General features: G+C 42.1%; 1 protein-coding gene across 16 annotated transcripts in view; it reads left to right on the top strand.

Moving 5' to 3' along the window:
• Positions 1–7,983: 7,983 nt before the first annotated feature.
• Positions 7,984–22,676, top strand: part of gapvd1 (GTPase activating protein and VPS9 domains 1) — a 107,241-nt gene continuing 92,548 nt past the window's right edge. For 5 of the 16 annotated variants that reach the window (XM_078226482.1, XM_078226473.1, XM_078226477.1 and 2 more), the window contains exon 1: positions 8,024–8,065. The gene's annotated coding sequence lies outside the window, so the exon portion shown is untranslated. Of the gene's footprint in view, positions 8,162–16,405; positions 16,426–22,676 lie in introns of those variants that run through there. The other 11 variants (XM_078226478.1, XM_078226466.1, XM_078226476.1 and 8 more) reach the window with 8 other exon arrangements.

The following is a 22,676-nucleotide window of genomic DNA, read 5'->3' as shown; positions in this document are numbered from 1 at the left end:
CAATTTTTCCTCATTGCTGGGCAGGTGTCAGTGTTGTAGCTATATTAGAATAGCTTGGCTAGGGGTGCAGCTTGCTCTGGACCAAAAATCTTCAGTACTACTGCTGGATTAGTGTCAGGGCAGTATCCAGTGCCTTCAGCTGTTTCTTGATATGACATGGAGTGAATTGAATTGGCTGAAGATGGCATCTGTGATGCTCGGGACCTCTGGAGAAGACTGAGGTGCATCATCCATTCGGCATTTTGGCTGAAGATTGCTGCAAGTTCTTCAACCTTATCTTTTGCACTAATGTTCTGGGTTCCCCCATCATTGAGGATGGGGAAGTTTGTGGAGCTGCCACCTCCAATGAGATGTTTATTAATTCACCGCCATTCAGAACTGGATGTGACAGGACTGCAGAGCTTAGATCTGGTATGTTGGTTGTGGAATCAGTTAGCTTTGTCTATTACATGCTGCTTATGCTGTTCGGCATGCAATTAGTCCTGTGTTGGAGCCTCACCAGGTTGACATTTCATTTTTAGGCATACCCTCCTGCAATCTTCATTGAACCAGGGTTGATCCCCTGATTTGGTGGTTATTGTAGAGTGGGGGCTATGCCAGGTCATGAGTTTGCGGATTGTGGTTGAGTACAATTCTGCTTCTGCTGATGGCCCACAGTGCCTTGTGGTTGCCCAATCTTGAACTGTAAGATATGTTTGAAACCTATTCCATTCAGCACTGTAGTAGTGTCACACAACATGATGGAGGGTGGACATGTGAAGATGGGACTGGTTCTCCACAAGCACAGTATGGTGCTCACTCCTATTAATATTACTGTGGACAGATACATCTGCGGCAGGCGGGTTATTGAGGATAAGGGCAACTATTTTTCCATTTTATTAGTTCTCTCCCCACCTGCCGCCGACCTAATCTGTTAGCTATGTCCTTTAGGACCTGGCCAACTTGGTCAGTCATGGTGCTATTGAGTTAACCTTGGTGATGGACATTTATGTCTCCCACCCAGAGCACATTCTGCACTCTTACTGCTCTCAGTGTTACCTCCAGGTAGTGTCCATAGTGAAGGAATACTGATTCATCAGCTAAAAAGGAGCTGTAACCTGTTAAAAGAAAAATAGCTCAAGATAGGAACATAGCAGATCAGTCAGTATCTGTAGAGAAAAAAGACAAGTTGACATTCTGAGTGCACATCTTTCTTCTGATCACTGGCAATGAAAAGTTCATATAGAAACATCAAGTTGTCTACTCTTTCCACACATGACAAATTCAATTCCAGCTTTTGTTTCAGATTTCCAGTACCTGCAGTATTTTGCTTTCTACAACAATGACATGAATCTGTATAGTGCCTTTAAAGTATTTTTTACTCATTTGTTGTTGCTTGGTTGGTTGTTTCCCAGGGCAGTTGGACTCTAAAGACAACTGCAGTTTTTTAATACCTATTTTGTCCAAGTCCATTGACTTCACTTTGTAACATTTCCCACCTCATTGGTTGACGACCTTATCACTGAAACATTTCAGAACTGTGAAAAAGCTGGGATGTGGGCCTGTACTGAACCAAACCAATTGCAAAGCTTAGACAGGAGACGACTTGTTGGAACTTGTAACTGCACAAATAATATTCATGGTTAGTTTTTAAAAATTGCCGATGGGGGAAAAAACCTGTTTAACTTGGTGGGGTTTTTGAAGTCATGTGATGAAACCTCCAGAAATACGTCTAACCAAAGTATAATCCAATGTAATGAAAGTTAAAGTCATGTGGTAAAACAGCCCATCAGCTGATGTTGTGTTTCACGGATACTAGTTTTTCAAGTTGTGCTCTTTTCGCAGTGAATATCCTCGAGGCTTGCGGAAAGGAAGCAGCTCAGATTGGTTGTTTTTTATGATATTGTAAAGCATAATGAGGCTCAGTGGACAACCCCTTACATTGGATTTATTCATTTTTTAAATTCTGCCCTTAAGAGGAAACTGGAATTTTTGGGAGTACAAAACCATATCTGGGATCTGTACTCCAGGCTCAAAATTCATGCAAATATAGGTGAGAATTCATCTGATTCCCAAGAAGGAATTGCAACTGATTGACTCAACATTTTTGTTTCAACCAGACCTGAAAGTATTGTAGGGCTCACATTGGTGTTGTTTGCAAGCACATCTGGAGATCCAATGCACTTCAGCAAACGTGAAAAATGGACTTATGATGGGGTATGGTAATGGGAACCCATTGTACAATTTCATGGTTTTGAATGGCTCATCTGATTGTGTCATCATGTCACTGGACCTTGTCATTATAATAGTAAAAATGACTCAGTGTTCTCTGTTATTGTAATGAAGGCACTGTTTCTAATAAGTTGTTGTTTGCTAGGAGTGGCAATCACTTTCTCCACTTTAAAAATGCAACCCTTGTTGATGAGCTCCTCTTGAAAATAAATCACTTCCCAATGGCTCAGTCAATATATCAGAGATCATAGAATGATATTTCACATAAAAAGGCCATTCGGCCCATTGTGTCTGTGCCAGCTCTTTGTCAGATCGAACCAATTGATCTCAATTCCCAGTTCTTTCCCTGGTCCTGTATTTTTCCCCTTCAAGTATTCATGTAATTCTTTTTCAGAGGTTGTTAGGCAGGCTGGAGGCTGAGAATTTTGCAGCAAGTAACTCACCTCTTGACTTGCCCAAGCCTTCCCAGCATCTACAAGGCACAAATGAAGATTGTTATGGAATACTCTCCACTTGCCTGGATGAGTGTGTCTCCACAGTAAGGAGTCTAACAACACCAGGTTAAAGTCCAACAGGTTTATTTGGTAGCAAACACCACTAGCTTTCGGAGCGCTGCTCCTTCATCAGATGGAGTGGAAATCTGCTCTCAAACAGGGCACAGAGACACAAAATCAAGTTACAGAATACTGATTAGATTGCGAATTTCTACAGCCAACCAGGTCTTAAAGATACAGACAATGTGAGCGGAGGGAGCATTAAGCACAGGTTAAAGAGATGTGTATTGTCTCCAGACAGGACAGCCAGTGAGATTCTGCAAGTCCAGCAGGCAAGCTGTGGGGGTTACTGATAGTGTGACATAAACCCAACATTCCGGTTTAGGCCGTCCTCATGTGTGCGGAACTTGGCTATCAGTTTCTGCTCAGCAATTCTGCGCTGTCGTGTGTCGTGAAGGCCGCCTTGGAGAACGCCTACCCGAAGATCAGAGGCTGAATGCCTGTGACCGCTGAAGTGCTCCCCCACAGGAAGAGAACAGTCTTGCCTGGTGATTGTCCAGCGGTGTTCATCTAACCAATTGATCTCAATTCCCAGTTCTTTCCCTGGTCCTGTATTTTTCCCCTTCAAGTATTCATGTAATTCTTTTTCAGAGGTTGTTAGGCAGGCTGGAGGCTGAGAATTTTGCAGCAAGTAACTCACCTCTTGACTTGCCCAAGCCTTCCCAGCATCTACAAGGCACAAATGAAGATTGTTATAAAATACTCTCCACTTGCCTGGATGAGTGTGTCTCCACAGTAAGGAGTCTAACAACACCAGGTTAAAGTCCAACAGGTTTATTTGGTAGTGTGTCTCCAACAGCACTCAAGAAGCTTGACACCATCCAGGACAAAGCAGCCAGCTTGATTGGCATCCCACCTACCACCTTAAACATTCACTCCTTCCATCACTGATCCACTGTAGCAAGTTGCCAAGGCTCCGTCGACAGCACCTTTCAAATCCATGATCTCTACCACCTGGAAGGACAAAGACAGCAGACTCGTGGGAATATCACCACCTGTAAGTTTCCCTGCAAGCCACACACCATCCTGACTTGGAACTCTTCTGACATTTCTTCACTGTTGTTGGGTCATAGAGTTTTACAGCACCCTTCAGCCCATTGTGTCTATGCAGCACTTGGTCCTAGCCTTGAATGCTTTGGCGTTTCAAGTACTTATCTAAATGCTTCTTCAATGTTATGAGGGTTCCTGCCTTTGCCACTCTTTCAGGCAGTGAGTTCCAGATTCTCACCATCTGCTGGGTGAAAAGGTTTTTCCTCAAGTCCGCTCTAAATCTCCTGCCTCTGAATTTAAATTTATGCCCCCTGGTTATTGACCCCTCTACTAAGGGGAAAAGTTCTCCTATCTATTCTATCTATGTTCCTCATAATTTTGTACACCTCAATCACATCCTCTCTCAGTCTTCTCTGGTCTAAGGAAAAGAACCCCAGCCTAGCCAACCTCTCTTCATAGCTGAAACGCTCCAGTCTGGGCAACATCCTGGCAAATCATCTCTGCACCCTCTCTAGTGCAATCACATTCTTCCTATAATCCTGGAATGCCTTACAACATTTTAGGTGTACCTACACCAGTTGGACAGCAGAGGTTCAAGGAGGCAACTCACAACTATCTTCTTAAGGACAATTCGAGATAAGTAACAAATGTTGGCCTTGATAGGGACAATCACATCCTATGAAAGATTTTTAAAAACTGCTATTAGTCTCAGCATCCCTAGGTTAGGAAAGAGAATAATTTAAAACAACGTATTCTTTTCTCAGAGTGACAAAGCCAATGAGCAGAGTGGACCCGGGGCAAGTTGCTGATCCATCCCCTTGTTCCAAAAAATAACTCAAATTCAATCCAATTCATGGTCCCCACAAAAGGGACATACTAAATCCAAGCTGACAAGAACAGGCATTACACCTGATTTGATTTGATTTATTATTGTCACATGTATTAGTATACAGTAAAAAGTATTGTTTCTTGTGTGCTATACAGACAAAGCATACCGTACATAGAGAAGGAGAGAGTGCAGAATGTAGTGTTACAGTCATAGCTAGGGTGTAGAGAAAGATCAACTTAATACGAGGTAGGTCCATTCAAAAGTCTGATGGCAGCAGGGAAGAAGCTGTTCTTGAGTCAGTTGGTGCACGTCCTCAGACTTTTGTATCTTTTTGCCAACGGAAGAATGTGGAAGAAAGTGTGTCTTGGGTACGTGGAGTCCTTGATTATGTTGACTGCTTTTCCGAGGCAGCGTCAATGTATGGGAGGTTGGTTTGCGTGATGGACTGGACTGATCTGATCTCAACCTTGATCTTATTCCTGACTTTAAAGAATACTCAGTAAGGATTCCCACTCCTGACTTTAGTTCATTGGTTTCTGTTGGGAAATGTGCTTGTGTGGATGTGATGCCAGTCACCGCACCAACACACTTGGCTCATACACTGAAGGAACAGTCCCTGATGGGGCAAAAACAGAAAACCTCAGCAGATCTGACAGCATCAATGGAGAGAGAATAGAGCCAGGGTCATCCTGACTCAAAACATTGACTCTGTTCTCTCTTCACAGATGCTGTCAGACCTGCTGTGATTTTTCAACATTTTCTGTTTTTGTTTCAGATTCCAGCATCTGCAGTATTTTGCTTTTAGTCCCTGATGGGAAGTGAGGTGGAGACATCAGCAGTCAATGCGGTTTAGAAGGATGGGGGGGGGGGGGGGTCGCATTGAAACTTACAGAATACTGAAAGGCCTGGATAGAGTGGACATGGGAAAGATGCTTCCATTAGTAGGAGAGACTAGAATCTGAGGGCACAGCCTCAGAATAAAGGGACAATCCTTTAGAACTGAGATGAGGAGGAATTTCTTCTACCAGAAGGTGTTGAATCTATGGAATTTATTGCCACAGAAAGCTGTGGAGGTCAAGACATTGAGTATATTTAAGACACATATATTAAGATATATTTAATATATTTTATATTTAAGAGATAGATAGGTTCTTGATTGGTAGGGGGATCCAAGGTTACAGGAAAAAGATGGGAGAATGGGGTTGAGAAACTTATCAGCCATGATTGAACATGAATGATCATGGATCAGCTGGTGGGGGTATTCACAGACATTTTCAACCTCTCTTTACAACAATCTGAGGTCCCTGTCTGCTTCAAGCAGACGATCATCATCCCAGTACCTAAGAAAAACCAAGCAGCGTGCCTTAATGACTATCGGCCGGTGGCTCTGACATCCATCATTATGAAGTGCTTCGAAAGGCTAGTCATGGCACGAATCAATTCCAGCCTCCCAGACTACCTGGATCCACTACAATTTGCCTACCGCTGCAACAGGTCCACAGCAGATGCCATCTCCCTGGCCCTGCACTCAATCCTGGAACACCTAGATAACAAGGACATCTATTTATTGACTATAGCTCAGCCTTCAATGCCATTATTCTCACGAAACTCATCTCCAAACTCCGTGGCTTGGGCTTTGGCACCTCCCTCTGCGACTGGATCCTGAACTTCCTAACTCACAGACCACAATCAGTAAGGATAGACAACAACATCTCCTCCACGATCATCCTCAACACCGGTGCCCCACAAGGCTGTGTTCTCAGCCCCTTGCTATACTCCTTATACACCTATGACTGTGTGGCCAAATTCCCTCCAATTCAATTTTCAAGTTTGCTGACGACACCACCGTAGTGGGTCAGTGGGTCGGATCTCAAACAATGACGAGGCAGAGTACAGGAATGAGATAGAGAATCTGGTGAACTGGTGCGGCAACAATCATCTCTCCCTCAATGTCAACAAAACGAAGGAAGCATAAAGGAGAACATGCCCCTGTCTACATCAATGGGGACGAAGTAGAAAGGGTCGAGAGCTTCATTTTAGCTGTCTGGATCACCAACAACCTGTCCTGGCCCTCCATGCCAACACTATAGTTAAGAAAGCCCACCAACACCTCTACTTTCTCAGAAGACTAAGGAAATTTGGCATGTCAGCTACGACTCTCACCAACTTTTACAGATGCACCATAGAAAATATTCTTTCTGGTTGTATCACAGCTTGGTATGGTTCCTGCTCTGCCCAAGACCGCAAGGAACTACAAAAGGTCGTGAATCCATCATGCAAACCAGCCTCCTATCCACTGACTCTGTCTATACTTCCCGCTGCCTCAGCAAAGTAGCCAGCATCATTACGGACCCCATGCACCCCAGACATTCTCTCTTCCACTTTCTTCCGTCGGGAAAAAGATAAAAAAGTCTGATTCAACAATAGCTTCTTCCCTGCTGCTGTCAGACTTTCGAATGGACTTACCTTGCATTAAGTTGATCTTTCTCTACACCATAGCTATGACTGTAACACTACATTCTGCACTCTCTCGTTTCCTTCTCTATGAACGGTATGTTTTGTCTGCATAGTGCGCAAGAAACAATACTTTTCACTGTACTTGATTTGATTTATTATTGTCACATGTATTAACATACGTGCCATGACTCACCTTTCGAAGCACTTCATAACGATAGATGTCAGAGCCACCAGCCAATAGTCATTAAGGCATGCTGCTTGGTTTTTCTTAGGTACCAGATGATGGTTGTCTTCTTGAAGCAGATAGGGACCTCAGATTGTTGTAAAGAGAGGTTGAAGATGTCTGTGAATACCTCCGCCAGCTGATCCGCGCAGGATCTGAGTGCACGTCCGGGTACCCCATCCGGGCCAGTTGTTTTCCGTGGGTCGACCTTCAAGAAAGCTGCTCTGACATCTGCAATGGTGACCCCAGATCGAGGTTCATCCAGGGCTTCCAGGGTGGAGGGCATGCTCTCGCTGACCTCTTGCTCAAAACAGGAGTAGAATGCATTGGGCTCATCAAGGCGGGGTGCGTTGGAGCCAGCGATATGTTAATACATGTGACAATAATAAATCAAATCAAATCAAATGAATGGCGGAGCAGACTCGATGTGCTGAATGGTCTAATTCTGCTCCTATATCTCATGGGTGGGGAATCTCTATAAACTCTGAGTTAAAAACTGTTTTTCTCTCCACATATGCTGCCAGACCTGCTGAATCTTTCCCAGCATTTTTTGTTTTTATTTGGGAAATCTCTTTCTTGACAAGTTATTGTACAATGGGGTAGCTGTGCTGGAAGGCTTTGGCAGGCTGGGTGAAGCTGGTGTGTGTAGAGGGGGGGAACTTCCTGCTCCCTCTGCAGTTTGCTCTGAATGAAAGAACTCAAATCCCAGGATGCGGCGGGGCTGGCGGCGCAGGCGCACTGAGGGCGGGAGTTGGGGGCTGGCGGGTTTGACCAGAGAAAGAGGCGCCAGCGGAGCCGAGTGTGAGTGAGTCCAGCCCGGGATCGCCCCGGCGGCTTTGCCCGTCTGCTGGAGTGGGAGAGGGCGGTGGGGTGTGCGAACTCGGCCTTCAATTTGGGGTGCGTCGCCGTGGCTGGGCTTTCTTTGCCTGAGGCTGCGGCCTAGCGAGGCGATGGCGGGCGGTCGGTCGGTCAGCGCAGGCCAGTCCCCCTCAGAGGCGCCTGCCTCGGCCCCGGTGAGGGGGCGGGGGGAGTGTGCGGGTGAAGGGCTAGGCCCTTTCTCCCCCGGGTGACATTATCGGCTCCTCGGAAGCCACTTCCCCTCAGACTGTCTCCCAGAGACGGTGAGGTGAAGGTGCGCCTGGCCACTCAACCTGCTTAATATTCTCATTGTAACCTGGAGGAGAATTGCTGCCTCATTTTAATACCCAACCACCCGAAGGTGTGCTGAGGTTAATTGCTGTAATTGACCCCTCGCATTGGAAAGCTGCACACCCTCTGTGTCCATTGAATCTGGTAAACTGGAGGTTTTTTTAAAATGGATTATGTTTCTTGGCTTTGGTAAAGGAATATTTACGAAAAGCAAAGTATCATAAGTAGTCTTGAGCACTACGTTGCAATCGTTTTGCTGGGTTTCCTTTCAAGTAGTTATGTTAGCAGCATTTTAACTGAAAATATAATTTAGCAAATGGTGTTGTTGACGTTCACAAATGCTTTCAATGCTTTGGTGACGTCCGTTCGTTTTAACGCAGGCCACTTTGTGCCACTTATGATAGTTAATGCGTTTGCTAAATAGTGGATATGGAATGGTATGTGTTCTATACGTGTACCTGTCAATATTGGCTGGTCATATCCATTGGAAAAAAGTGGAATATTGACACGTTTTCTTAAAAGTGATTCTCGCTATAATGTAAAAAAGGTGGCAATGCTTTAAAAAGTTAATTAAAATCATTAGTTACTGATTTATGCAGCAGACAGTGAGGTATTTGGCAAGATTTTGTGTGCACCTTGCTCAATTTGTGTTGTGATTTCATAATCTGTGGATTTTACTACACCGTCAATCAGTGCAGCAGCTTTAAAGTTACTTCAAAAAGATTTAGCATGACTGGCTTTTCTGTCTTGTTTGTGTGTTTGTCATGCCCATTGCTCTTTGTCTGTAGCCCCCATCATGATCCATCATTCATTTTCAGAGGACTTCAACATTCCTTCCCAGTTCACTGGCATTCTGCAAACAGCATCCTATCTCATTCAGTTGGTGGTTTTACAGATCTGTTCGTTCCCTGATTGTCAGTGCAATGACTTTGGAATCCTTGTCTTTTAACAATGCATCCATCAATGAGATTCTCAGTATCCTATGTAATCAATCCCCTCAACTCTATTAACGGATAGCAAGGTTAAGAAAAGAATAGTATTAAGTCTTCTGAGTGTAGTCAGTTGCATATGTTTGTACACTAGCTCCCTGGTACACAATGTCCAGAGACAGACTAAATGGAAGAAAAATTAGAGCCATTTCAGCCAGAATGCTGACTCCCTCGGGCTGTTGAGTAAGCTCTGGGTGTACACATTTGGAATTGAGTCATCATAGCTAAAACTATCGGTGACTGTGTGGAGTTTGCACATTCTCCCCGTGTCTGTGGGTTTCCTCCCACACTCCAAAAATGTGCAGGTTAGGTGAATTGGCCATGTTAAATTGCCCTTTAGTGTCGGGGATTAGCTAGGGTAAATGCATGGGGTTACGGAAATAGGGCCTGAGTGGGATTGCGGTAGGTGCAGACTTGATGGGCCTTCTGCGCTGTCATTTTGTGTCAGGAATGTTTAACATTTTCTATTTAGGAAAACATCCTGTTTACATTCTCCATTCATACTATCCTATATATGTGCTTTCCTTTTCCATGTGCTCTATCTTTCATGATACATGTTTCAACTACCTGGAACGCTTTCCCAAAACCCATCTTCACATAAAGTCACGCAGGATCAAGCTATTTGGCCTAAGTGTTAATTTGGCTTCATTGGTAGCTTTCTTGATTCTGAATCAGAACGTTGTCGATTCAAGACCCAGGACTTCAGCAAAGGAATCTCGACTGATATTCTAGTGCAGGACTGAGGGAGTGCTGCGTTGCAGGAGGTGTCGTCTTTTGGATAAGATGTTAAAGCGAGGCCCTGATACGAATGATCTCTCAGCACTATTTCACACAAGGGCAGGGAAATTATCCCTGATGTCCTGGCCAATGTTTATCCCTAAATCAATGTCACAAAAATGAATTACCTGGCCATTATCATGTTGCTGTTTGCTGTGTACGTTTTCGTTGCTGCTTTTCCTGCATGTGAGAAGTGACGACATTTGAAATGTGCTCATTGGCTGCAAAGCACTTTGCCATGTCTTGAGCTCATGAAAGGCGCTACTTAAATGTGAGCCATTTTTCTTTGTCAATTAATCTGTGCTGGTGTTTATTTTCCACCCAGGCCTTCTCCCCTTCATCTCGGCTTTTCAGCATATTTCTATATTTTTCTCCCGCGTAGTTTAATTGTTTCTCAAAGTTCTTTGGTTCTTTTTCAAATGGATCATTGGGGATAAAGTCCCATCTTCACATTGAGGATACCTTTCATCATGTTGTTTGGTACTATCAACGTGCTAAATGGGTTAGATTTTGGACAGATCCAGCAATTCAACTGGGTATCCATGAGGCACTTTGGGCCATCAGCAGCAGAATAGTATACAACCATAATGTGTAACCTTATGGACTGGCACATCCCCAATTCTACCATTACCATTAAGCTGGGGGATCAACCCTCATTCAGTAAAGAGTGCAGGAGGGCATGCTAGGAGCTGCACTGAGCATATGTAAAAAAAAAACTCCAGGTGTGAACCTGGTGAAGCTACAACACAGGACTACTTGCAGGCCAAACAGTGGAAACAGCATTTGATGGAGCTAAGCGATTCCACAACCAGCGGATCAGATCTATGCCGTCCTGCCACATCCAGTAATGAACGGTGGTGGGTGATTAAACCGCTAATTGATGGAGGAGGCGCCACAAATATCCCCAACTTCAATGAGATCAGTACATCTGTGCATAAGACAAGGCTGAAGCATTTGCAACCATCTTCAGCCAGAAGTGCCTTGTGGATAATCCATCTTGCCCTCCTGAGGTCCCCAGCATCACAGATCTAGTCTTCAGCCAATTCAATTCACTCCATGTGATATCAAGAAATGACTGAAGGCTACGGGCCCTGCCAACATTCTTGGATGGCCATGCTAAATTGCCCCTTAGTGTCTCAAAATGTGTGGGTTAGGGTGATTAGCCGGGTAAATGTGTGGGGTTAAAGGAATGCGGTGGGTTCTGTCAGAGAGTCAGTGTATGGGCCAAATGGCCTCCTTCTGCATGGTAGGGATTTTATGATTCTCGCACATACCTAGCACAAAGGAAGATGATTGTGGCTGTTACTGGTCAATCATCTCAGTCCCAGGACATCACTGCAAGAGTTCCTCGGAAACCATTTCAGTTACTTCATCTATGACCTTTCCCCCATCATATGGTCACGTGGGGGATATGATTGCACAATGTTCAGCACTATTTGCAACTCCTCAGATACTGAAGCAGTGAGTCCATGCCCAAACACAGCAAGACGTGGACAATATTCAGGCTTGGGCTGATAAGTGGCAAGCAACATTCAGGCCACACAAGCGGCAGGCATTGACCACCTCCAACAATAGAGAAACTAACCATCTCCCCAGGACATTCAGTGGCATTACCACCACTGAATCCCCCATTATTTACATCCTGGGGTTACCATTGACCAGCCATATAAATGCTGTGGCTACAAGAGCAGATGTTTACCCCAGTCCAACGCCGGCATCTCCACATCATGGCTATAAGAGCAGGTCAGAGGCTGGGAATTCTGGGGTGAGTAACTCGCCATCCAACTCTGCAAAACTTTTCGACCATCTATAAGGCACAAGTCAGGAGTTGATGGAATACTTTCCACTTGCCTGGATGAGCGCAACTCCAACAACACTCGAGGCTTGACACTATCTAGCACAGAGCAGCCTGCTTGATAGGCATCACCTTAAATATCAATTCTTTCCTTCACCAATGCACAGTGGCAGCAGTGCCTACCATTTACAAGATGTACTGCAGCACTTCAAAGTTTCTTCAACAGCACTTTCCAAAGCCCCAACCTTTACCACCAAGAAGGATAAGGGCATCAGATTCATGGAAACACCAACACCTGCAAATTTACCTCCAAGCTATACACCATGCTGACTTGGAGCTATATCGCTGTTTCTTCACTTTCAAAATCCTGCAGCACCATAACAACACTGTGGGTGTACCTATACTGCGTGGCCTGCAGCAGTACAAGAAGGCGGCTCACCACCACTTTCTCGAGGGCAGTTAGGGAAGGGCAATAAATGCTGGCCTAGACAGCAGCACCCACATCCTATGGAAGAATAAAGAAAAGTAATCATGGGCTCTTCAAACCTATTCCATAATATTCATAATTGGATAGTGCCACCTGTAAATAGTTTCATACCCTTTCAGGCAGCTGACGATATCATCAGCTGATGGGTGTGTTTGCTTCTCATTAAACTTTGTCCTTGTGTCTTCCCTTCCTTGGTGAAAGCAATCTCACTTTGTGCTGCACAATGATGGTGGCTGTGCTCCACTCCTGCCTATCAACTCACATTTCACATTATTTTGCAGACCGCCAGGCATCCGAGAGTCCCAGTTTGTGAACCTACTAGTCTAGTTTCCTTTTGAAAGCATCTAAGCCAGTTTTCTCAGCCACCTCCTGTGGTATCGATTCCACATTTTGACCACCCTGAGTAAAGAAATTTATCTTTATTTCCTCTTTGGATTCATTAGTATTTATTACCTTGTATTGCTCTGTCTAACTCATTCCTAATTTTATAAGACCTTTGTCAGGTTGCCTCTCAATCTTGTGCTTGTGTAAAAAAAAAATTTGTTCAATCTTTTCCAGTTCTGGTACTATCCTTCTAAAATCTTATTTTGCATCTTCTCTTCCTTTGCATCCATTTTGTAGGAAAGCAGAGATGTGTATAATTGTGCACTGCACTCCAAATTGTAGCCTGACCTGGACCCATACAAATTTACCGTAACTTATTTTGAATGTTAGCGTCTTTATTGCTTTTGAGATATGATGTTCCTATTAATGATTTCCTCTTCGGTTTCCCTGAGATCCTGTCGCTCATCTTCCTCCATTCAGTTTCTTATTTTCAAAGCAGGTGTAGGTGATTATTTAATTTTTCCCACCAAAGCCATCATCTGTTGATGTTAAAGTTCACATGCTGCTTAAATGCCCAACCTGGAAGTTTTCTGATGCCATTTGGTTTTTGCAGTCTTTGTTGGCTGTACCTGCACTCCTGTGGTATGCCTTTGGCACCTTCCCAAATTTTACTTCTGCTCTTGCTTGGCCCTGACCTGCAAGTGTGAAATATCTTGTGTTCAAAGCACTGTCCCATGTTGTGTACGTGCTTGAACATTGCTTTATAAGACTGGCTCTAAACTGTGTTTGATTTCCCAGTAAACGTGAAATAAATAGTGGGTTCAGCGTCAAACTGAAAAACAAATGAGCCTGTTTGATTTAATTTTAAATTTACTTTCAAATCTAGGACATATATTGAGCATCAAGCTGGTTTTGATTCTGGTGTGACTTTTGAACAATATTTTATGGTGGTAAAGCAGACCTAACCGCTGACTATGATACTATCACCTATGAGTTCAGATGCTGTACAACCAGTATTGTTACTTTTTCGGAGTACCATATGTAATGCACTATTTTGTTGCCCTTTATCATCTGTTATTTTCGAATACATTTTTACAATCTGATGACATACTTCACTCTTTTTAAAAAAAAATATTGGCTCCTCTTAGAATATTGTTCCATAATTACCCAGTGCAAGGTCTTGACACAAGCTTTGATTTTTCTGATCTAAAAGGCTCAACTATTTATTGGATAAAATTGTTGAGCTATTAAGAAAACCCACTTGTCATTTTTGCATGTCCTTTACTTCTCGCAATGACTATTATTGACAATGAATATCCCTGAGTTACTGAACTCATGTCTGAGCTTAATCATGTCTTTACCTGACATTGCAGACCAATTCTACGAGGGGCTAATGTGGTGGTGGTGGTGGGGTGGGATGTCATTGAATACCGAAAGTGCAGAAACCTTGGGTTGATCTTCTGACTGCCCTCCTGCGATTGTTTGCCCCTCTAATTTTATCACTGGCATTTTTACCTTTGTATGTAGTTCATTAATATTGTTTGGTTCTGCAGAGTCAACAGCACCCATCAAAGTGATCAGGCTTGTCAACCACAAAGCTGCAGTAGTGCAGATCCAATGTTTTGATAGTCTTGTAGTTTACCTGTGACCTGTTAAATAGGAACCCGTTCAGTGTGCTCTGTTCGGTGCTTGTGTAATGAGCACAGAACTGTCTTGGCATAAATATCTATAGCTTTTTTCCAGACCAATAGAGAAAGCACTCCACACACAACCAACTTGCTCATGTTCTTTTCAAAGCTACTAAATACCACAAAGAACTTAAATTGTTCCATGTTGTTTGAGTAGCCAACTAGCTATATACATACAAAACAAAGTTTACTTGCAAATGTAACGTGTTAAAAACTTTAACTAAAAAAATATAGTTGTGCGTGTAAATCTGTCTACATTCTATCAGGAATCTATCCATGTTAGTTTTGCCCCCAAATATCTATGTTATCTGAGGATCCAGCCCACCTCTGTGTGCTTACGGGCTCAGCCTGGCTCATTATGGACTTTCTGACCTGGCCGGACCAACCAACTGTTCGTCCTTGCATGATCGATCCTCCTTATTTGGCATTCAAATTTTCTCATTATTGCAAATGCATCTTGAACTCTAACCTTCAGGTCAATATGTGTGAGCAATGAGAAAAATTCCCCTCTACTTTTGTTGGGGGGGTGGGCGGTGTAGAAGGGTAGAATGTTTTGGTAAGTGGTTGCTCAGTTTTGATGACTTGGTATCAGAATTGTGGAAGTTGTATTATGACTGATAACTAATAACTTTCAGTTTTCAGCCAATTGACAATGAGTGTCACTGATAACGTAAAGAATTGGCTAACATGAGAATGAATCTATTGTATTTAAATTTGTAAAGGAGGCTCAATTTGTTAACTCAGTTATCAGTATATTGCTGGGATTACTTCATGAATAGAAAAGGCCATAATTCAGTGAATTCCAAGCATAACTGTGTTATGAAGACTGTTTCATGACTGAAATAAATGCTCAGAATTGTTCACTTCTGTTCTTTGTGGAACTTCAGAATGAGGATGCAAATAACAACAATTGCACGTATGGAGAAACTAAAGTCCACGAGAGAGGATGGAGTAGAAGTAAATGTTGATGGGCTGAGATGAAGCATGTAGGGAAATGACGTACCTGAAGCTTATTATCATGGATCCTTTGGGCCGACAATTTACTGCTGTATATTATCTGTTTATTCAATCATTAGTCAAAAATGGATCGACATTTTAAATAGTGATGGAAACTTAATGGATATTATTTCAGTTGTCAGTTGCTAAAGTAACGTGAGCACTGTTAATAAGTGCTCGATGGAAAGACTGGGTAAATATCTACATGTGCATGATTTTTGATATAAAGACAAGTGCACAATGATTAAATACTGCTGGGATCTTGATGTCTGAGCAGTTGGGTAATGAAACTAAGTCGAGGAAAACGAGCAGCTAATGATCAGAAGGAGAGGAGAAACTTGCACTTATCAGCAGCTTTTATGACCTCCCAAAGTGAATCACAGCTGATGAAGTACATTGGAAGTTATTATTGTTGTGCAGAGAAATATGATGGGTGGTATATGCACAAAGCTCCACAGAGCACAGTGAAAGGAATGACCTGTTCATCAGTTTGGTGTTGGTAGTGGTTAAAGAATGGTTACCCAGTATACCTGGAAAACCTCCTGCTCTTGAATAGGATTGGATTTTTTATATTCACCTGGAATAGGTAGAACACACCTGGGTTTGTCACTTCCAAAAGGCAGATAGCACGAGTTGTAAGGCAAGATAGATATTCTGTAGTTTTGCTTTGCTAGTTTTTGGGACAAAGCAAAACTTTGCAGAATCTTTGCTCAGGAGAGGTTAGTGGACCCAGTGAAACCATTTGTATATAGTCTGTGGATGAAAAGAGTTTTATGGGTGAATGAAAATTTTCTATTTTTTCTTAATGTAATGGGCATTTTCATTTCGGCACCGTCCTTGTTTATATTTTCCTTCCCTTTAGTTTTCCTGCAATATGAGCATTCTTGGATTAACCCCAGGGCCTCTGCTAGTGTTATTTTGAAGCACAGACAGAAATGTGAGCATGGGAAGCACAGGTAAGTATCCCCCTCCGACCCACCATCATGGTAGGAATCATGCATTGTGTTTCCCCAGTTGTCTTGTCGTTTTTGTTGCGACTGTTAGTGTTTATATTGTAGCGAGGCTTCTTGAAGTAATTTGCTCACGGCATTCTTATTATTTGTACTAGTGAGATACCTTCAGTTCAATTTGGTAGATTGATTAAATGTTTAACCTGCTTAAATGCCAGACCATTCTCTAAATATTTGCATTATTCCAAGTTAGGTTGATTTTCAGTTCCTGGTACATTATGCAATTGTAGTTTGCAGTGTTCTGTCTGTTTGATTGGTTAACTATGCGACAAGCCATCAGATGATATAAAGTGGATGCTATTCACTTCTCACAGGAAGGGTAATTGGGAGGGTAAAGCTCTGCTACTTTCAAGCACTTCCAACAGTTGCTTCAAGTGAACTGGCAGAGGTTTAGTTGGAGCTCATTAGCCCACTGCTGTGGCAGGGATTGGAGTGGGTTATGGTGCTTGCCAACATTTTTTTAATTGTTGAAAGTTTAAAAATTTTTACTGGTAGACCAGAGTGCTTGTTTGGTGATCCAGACGACAGGCTGAGTAATTGTGGTCTATGCTCTTTTGTTCTGCATCTGTATATTTTAATTTTATAGTGAAATTTTATAGAATGGCCTCCTTCTGCACTGTAGGGTTTCTATATATATTCTATATATATTCTATATATATTCTATCTGGGCTGTCGAAAGAGAACTGACATGATGTAACACCTTTCATGACCTCAGAAGGATCCAAGTGTGCTTTACAGTCAATATTGTATTGTAGAAAAATGTGGATGCCAGTTTGTGCACAGCAAGGCCCAGCAAACAGCATTGAGGTAAATGATTAATTAAACTTCCTTTTTGTCATGTTGGTTTGAGTGATAAATGTTGGCTAGGACACAGAGCTCCTTGTAGAAAAGTGCCAAGAGATCTTTTGCATCCACCTAAGAAGGCAGATGGGGTTTAGTTTAGCATCTCAGCCGAAAGATGGCATTTCTGACAGTACATTGCTCTCTTATTACTGCAGTGAAATGTCAGCCCAGATTTTGTGCTCAAGTCCCTGAAGGGAGGGTTTGAATGCACAATCTTCTGAGTCATGAGGTCGAGTGCTACCTAAATAGAATGAAAGGAGATACAACTTAAGCTAACAAAATGATGATGGATTATTAATAAAGTCCTATCAGGGACACTTGTGATACACTCTGACTAGTCAATTGCTTATAAAAATAGATGGCTGACCTGATGCATGTTTGCCAAGAGGAAGGAAAGAATTGAAGTCTGACTTATCTCTCTGGGCAGCTGGTTGTGAAACACAATTAACATAACTTCAGAACATGTCTATTGGTTCCTTCGTTTGGGGGGGGGGTGCTATGCATGCTTGGATTGGGGGGATGAAAGACGCAATCCTTAAATTGCATGAGGAATGGTTTTTAAATCCCACAAAATTTAAGTGCAAAAAGTACCTTTTGAGACGGAGTTTAGGTTGCTACCTAAACTTGACAGCTTCTGTTTTGGTTCAGAGTAGACTTGAATGTCCGTATGTTTACAAAAAGACTGAATGCAAAACTGTAATGTTTATTGTTTACCTATTTACATGTAGAAATAACTAAAATCTATGTGTGATACAAATTTACAAAAAACTATAGGTGACTGTTTCTAGAATTGGCCATGCCATAGGTAATGCAGAAACATTAGATTAGTTGATAGGAGTTGCTTATTTCATCCTTATTTCTGGGTGTAGGTGAACTAGGAGAGAAGAGGCATCCATTTCTTGGTTAGAAAATGAAAGAACTTCTGTACATCTGAGGAAACTTTTATTGGCATTTGGTCCTAAGATTTTATGCAAAAGAAAAATCCGCACACAGAGGCGGCTTTGTCCTTTGCGTGCCCACGGCTAAGAGGAATGAAGGAAAAATATTCTGTCGTTTATTTTGTGCTGACTGAATTGCAGTTGTTCATTCAGTAGATTTTGGCAAAAATATTGCAAGTGAAGCACATTTGGTACAAAATTTAATCAAATGTGACAGTTTTAAAACATTTTTTAATCAACTGAGGAATGTTTGAAGCAATTGTCTAAAGATATCAATTAATTTTAGAAAACATGGCAATGTTTTTGTCTTTATTCTATTCAATTTCTACTGTACTGTATTTTGTGTTCTGTTTTTACCCTGGTTTGTTTAACTTTGTGTTTCAAAGCATTAATTGCAAGGAAGTGAATATAATAAGTAGTTCATCTATTTTTTCTAATTAGCGTATTCCTATCCAGTCTTTGTTCGCAGTCTCATCTGCAGTCATTTTAAGCTCAAAGTTTAACCCAATCATGTGATGGACTCAACCCAAATCTGTTGCTGGGCTCTGAGTTGCAATCCCAGTATTTCTTGCAAGCCAACAATGTTTTTGTTAGAATAAATCTAGACGCTTTAATGCAACTTGCTGTTACAAATGTTAAATATTTGCAACAGCATGTTTTTGGGGGCCTCAGGAAACTGTATATTTGAAATTAATCCACAAAATTTCTTGATAACATGAATGTCATCATGTAGTGCTACCTGCAAAGCTGGAGGTGTTGCCAGCATATTTTAAGGTCTCAATAATGTTGCAATTAATTTAACTTTTTGTGGCGTTATTACTTTTTAATAAAAGAAGTTTCTTCTTCTGGCCTTCAGGGCTTCACAGAGTGAAGCGACACTGAGTGTCTATTGGGCAGAGGGGAGCATGTTCCCAGGCCTTTGCCAAAAAGTATACAAGGACAGTATTATGATGACTTGCTGTTCAATTTATTTCTTTTTTACTGTTTTGGATGAATTTCAAAGTGAAATAGTTTGTTCAGTTGCTAAATGTATCTTTTTGGCTATTTTAAATATCTTTAAATATTTTATTATTTTTCTCCCTCTCCACTGTTCTTTTATTTCTTCAAAGGCAGGTTCATAGCTGATGTGGTAAATCAGAATGTCAAATATGCAGAGTGCTCCATAGAATTCCTACGTACAGTGCAGAACGAGCTCATTCGACCCATCGAGCCTGCACCTGCTTGTAGGCCATCACTAACTTCAGGTCAGCTAAAGACCTGGACCCTAAAATGGAGGGGAGAGGAAGTAGATATTAGTATCCTGTTTTCTCCTGGTTGTTTGGTTTGTATTCCTTTTTCATTCTTTCCTTGGATGTGTACACTGCAGGCAAATCCAGCATTTGTTGCCATCCTTAATTGCCCTTGAGAAGGTGCTGGTGAGTCACTTCCTTGAATCATTGTCGGCCATCTGGTTCAACTTTTCTGTAATGGTTTGCTAGACTGGGGCAGTTAAGAGTCAACCACACTACTGTGCGGGTATGGAGTCACATGTAAGCCAGGTAAAAATGGCAGATTTCCTTGCGGTTTTGTGATCGCCCTTACTGAGACAAGCGTTCAATTTCACTTAAATTAATTAATTGACTTTATAAGCTATCATCTGCCATGGTGGGTCTCTGGATCACTAGTCCAGGGATATGACCACCATGCCACTGTTTACCATTGGAAATAAAATGGCAACGGCACCTGATAAATCTGCGAGATGTTGAATAATATTCCCTGAGAATACTGTTCTAAATTTTCAAAGCTAGTGAATCTCCATACATAAAAGGTGTGCTGCATGTTAAGGATTTAAGTATTATATCATACAATGTATTTTGCATTCACTTGTTAAATTTCAGCCAGTTTTAATCTGGTATGATTCTTTAAGGGACAATTTCTGTCTAGCGATTAGAAGAAACCTGTAGGACAATTTTTTTTCAAAGTGTGGTTCAGAAGTTGGTGGGTGCGGCGCACCCAATTTGTATATCATTTCCAGTTCAGCTTCTGTTGATAAGCAAAAGGGAGACTTGTTCAGTTGAAACCGAGTTGGAAGGCAGGAGATAACTAGACCGCGCTGTTTAGATTCAGTCCTTATTTTGTCATGTATTCTGCCCTTGTCTTAAGAATCTTTGGAAATATTTTTATGTCTGCGTTTAAAACAAAAGTTGGCAATATAAAATTGGAAGTGCATCTTCATGTTGGTCGTGCCTCATGTCAAGATAATTTTGTTTTGCATTATCTTATTCTGTTTTAATGTTCAGTTGTTAGCACACTTGTCTCTGAGCCTAAAGCTATGGATTCAGGTCCCACTGCAGATACTTGAGCACGAGTATCTAGATTGACACTACGGTGGTCACACCAGGATATTACATCAGGAGTGGCAGTATGAATCGTTGTAATGCCTCTTTCATATTTGAGTCGAGCATTGAGTTATGTGTTCCATGGTCCCTTCTGGGTGACCACAGTCATAGGAAAGTTTTTAATTTTCCATTTGTGTATTAGGTGTCCACATCTACCATGGTTTGTCTGGATGCAGTTTAGAGGTGCTACTCATCCAAAAAATGGCTGCTCCAGCAGGGAGTGCTGCAAGTAAGGGGTAGTGACATGTTTTGGGTGAGACTCTGACATTCTCAGGTGGACATGTAAATGTACCTTGTGTGTAGCACTTCACGTGTATTTTCACTTTAAGTAAAATCATTCACTATGAAACTTTGCAGTCTTTCTTTTGCCAAAGGTTGGGATTTTGGTGTGAATCTATCAAACATGCACATTATCCAATGAGACATACCAGACTAACCCCTGCCCTTCATCCAGAATGTTGTTGAATACGGCTTCCCTTTGCTAAGATGGAGATGTTTGATGAATTGGCCTTGCCTTCTGCTGGCAGGAAGAGGTTATTCTGATGTGTGTAACTGACCATATTAACAGCTCCATTATCTATACAATGTTGCTGGTGTTTCCATGGTGCTATAGTCTGGTGTTTTCACCCCCACTGCACACCTTCCTAGCCGAGCCAACAAGGAACAATCAAGGAAGTAAAGCAAACGCAACAATCAAAAAACGCTCCTGCTTTCCACCGTCCCATTTTACCCATGGCGCACACAGGTTGAAGCACAATTGCTTACACCCCCCGTGCAAATATAGCAGTTGAGATCGCCATATCCAAGGATGGTATCATGTATTTTTTTTAATTACTAAAATTAAAAAAAATTTAAGCTTTTTAAAATTTAAAAAAATTACTCTTTAAATTTTACAAATCAAATGCATACCAATTAGACATGTGGCTATAGGCTGACATTGAACAACACTGACATAAAACTAATTCTCATTTCAGGAAGGGGTAGCAGTATATTTTGGAGATTTGTTTTGTTTGTTTGAGGTAAGTATAAAAGCTAAATATCTAAGGATATTTTTAAAAGCACCCATACATTTCAACAACTTACACAAAATCTCATTCCTGAGCCAAAGGCCCAGGCAGCTGAAGGTATTGGTATCAATGGTGGAGCAACTACAATTTGTTGATGTTTGAGGCTAGAATTGGAGAATTGCAGAGGTCACAGGGGGAGATTATAGAAAAAGGGGAGGGGTGAGACTGTAAGGATTTGAAAGCAGTGATCAAGATATTGCCAGACTGGCAGAGATATAGGTGGTAGGTGAATGGGATTTGTTGTAAGTTAGGAAATAGGCAGCCGAGTTTTGGGTGATCTCAAGTTTATGGAAGGGGGAAGGGAGACTGAACAAAGCTGTCAACTGGAGGTCCAAAACGTACTGTGTGCCTGAGGGGGGAGTACTGCACAATTGGAGGTGCAATATTTTTGATGAGAGATTAAACCAACTGACACGGTGGCACAGTGCTTAGCACTGTTGCCTCGTAGTGCCAGGGACCTGGGTTTGATTCCCAGTTTGGGTCACTGGCTGTGCAGAATCTACATGCTCTCCCTGTGTCTGCGTGGGTTTCCTCCGGGTGCTTCAGTTTCCTGCCATAGTCTGAAAGACGTGCTGGTTAGGTGCATTGGCCAGGCTAAATTCTCTGTGTACCCGAACAGGTGCCGGAGTGTGGCGACTAGGAGATTTTCACAGTAACTTCATTGCAGTATTAATGTAAGCCTACTTGTGACACTAATTATTAAATAAATAAGGCTGTCTCTGCCATATTTGGATAGATTTAAGAGTCCATAAGTACTATTCAACTTGACTAAAATTTATCTTTCAACCAACTTCATTCAAATAAATTATTAAAATGTATGACCACAAAATTCTATGTTTGTGGGAGCTTTCTGTTTGCAAATTGGCTGCTGTGTTTCCCTACTTGGCACAGTAATGACACACCAGAACTCTTGCTTTGGGGTCAACTGAGAGCAGACTCTGTTTAGCACCTCTGACTGTGCGATATTCACT

Source organism: Mustelus asterias, chromosome 13 (assembly GCF_964213995.1).
Source record: "Mustelus asterias chromosome 13, sMusAst1.hap1.1, whole genome shotgun sequence".
Taxonomy (NCBI): domain Eukaryota; kingdom Metazoa; phylum Chordata; class Chondrichthyes; order Carcharhiniformes; family Triakidae; genus Mustelus; species Mustelus asterias.
The sequence above is the reverse complement of the archived record's forward strand: the minus strand, read 5'-3'. Positions and strand labels throughout refer to the sequence as shown.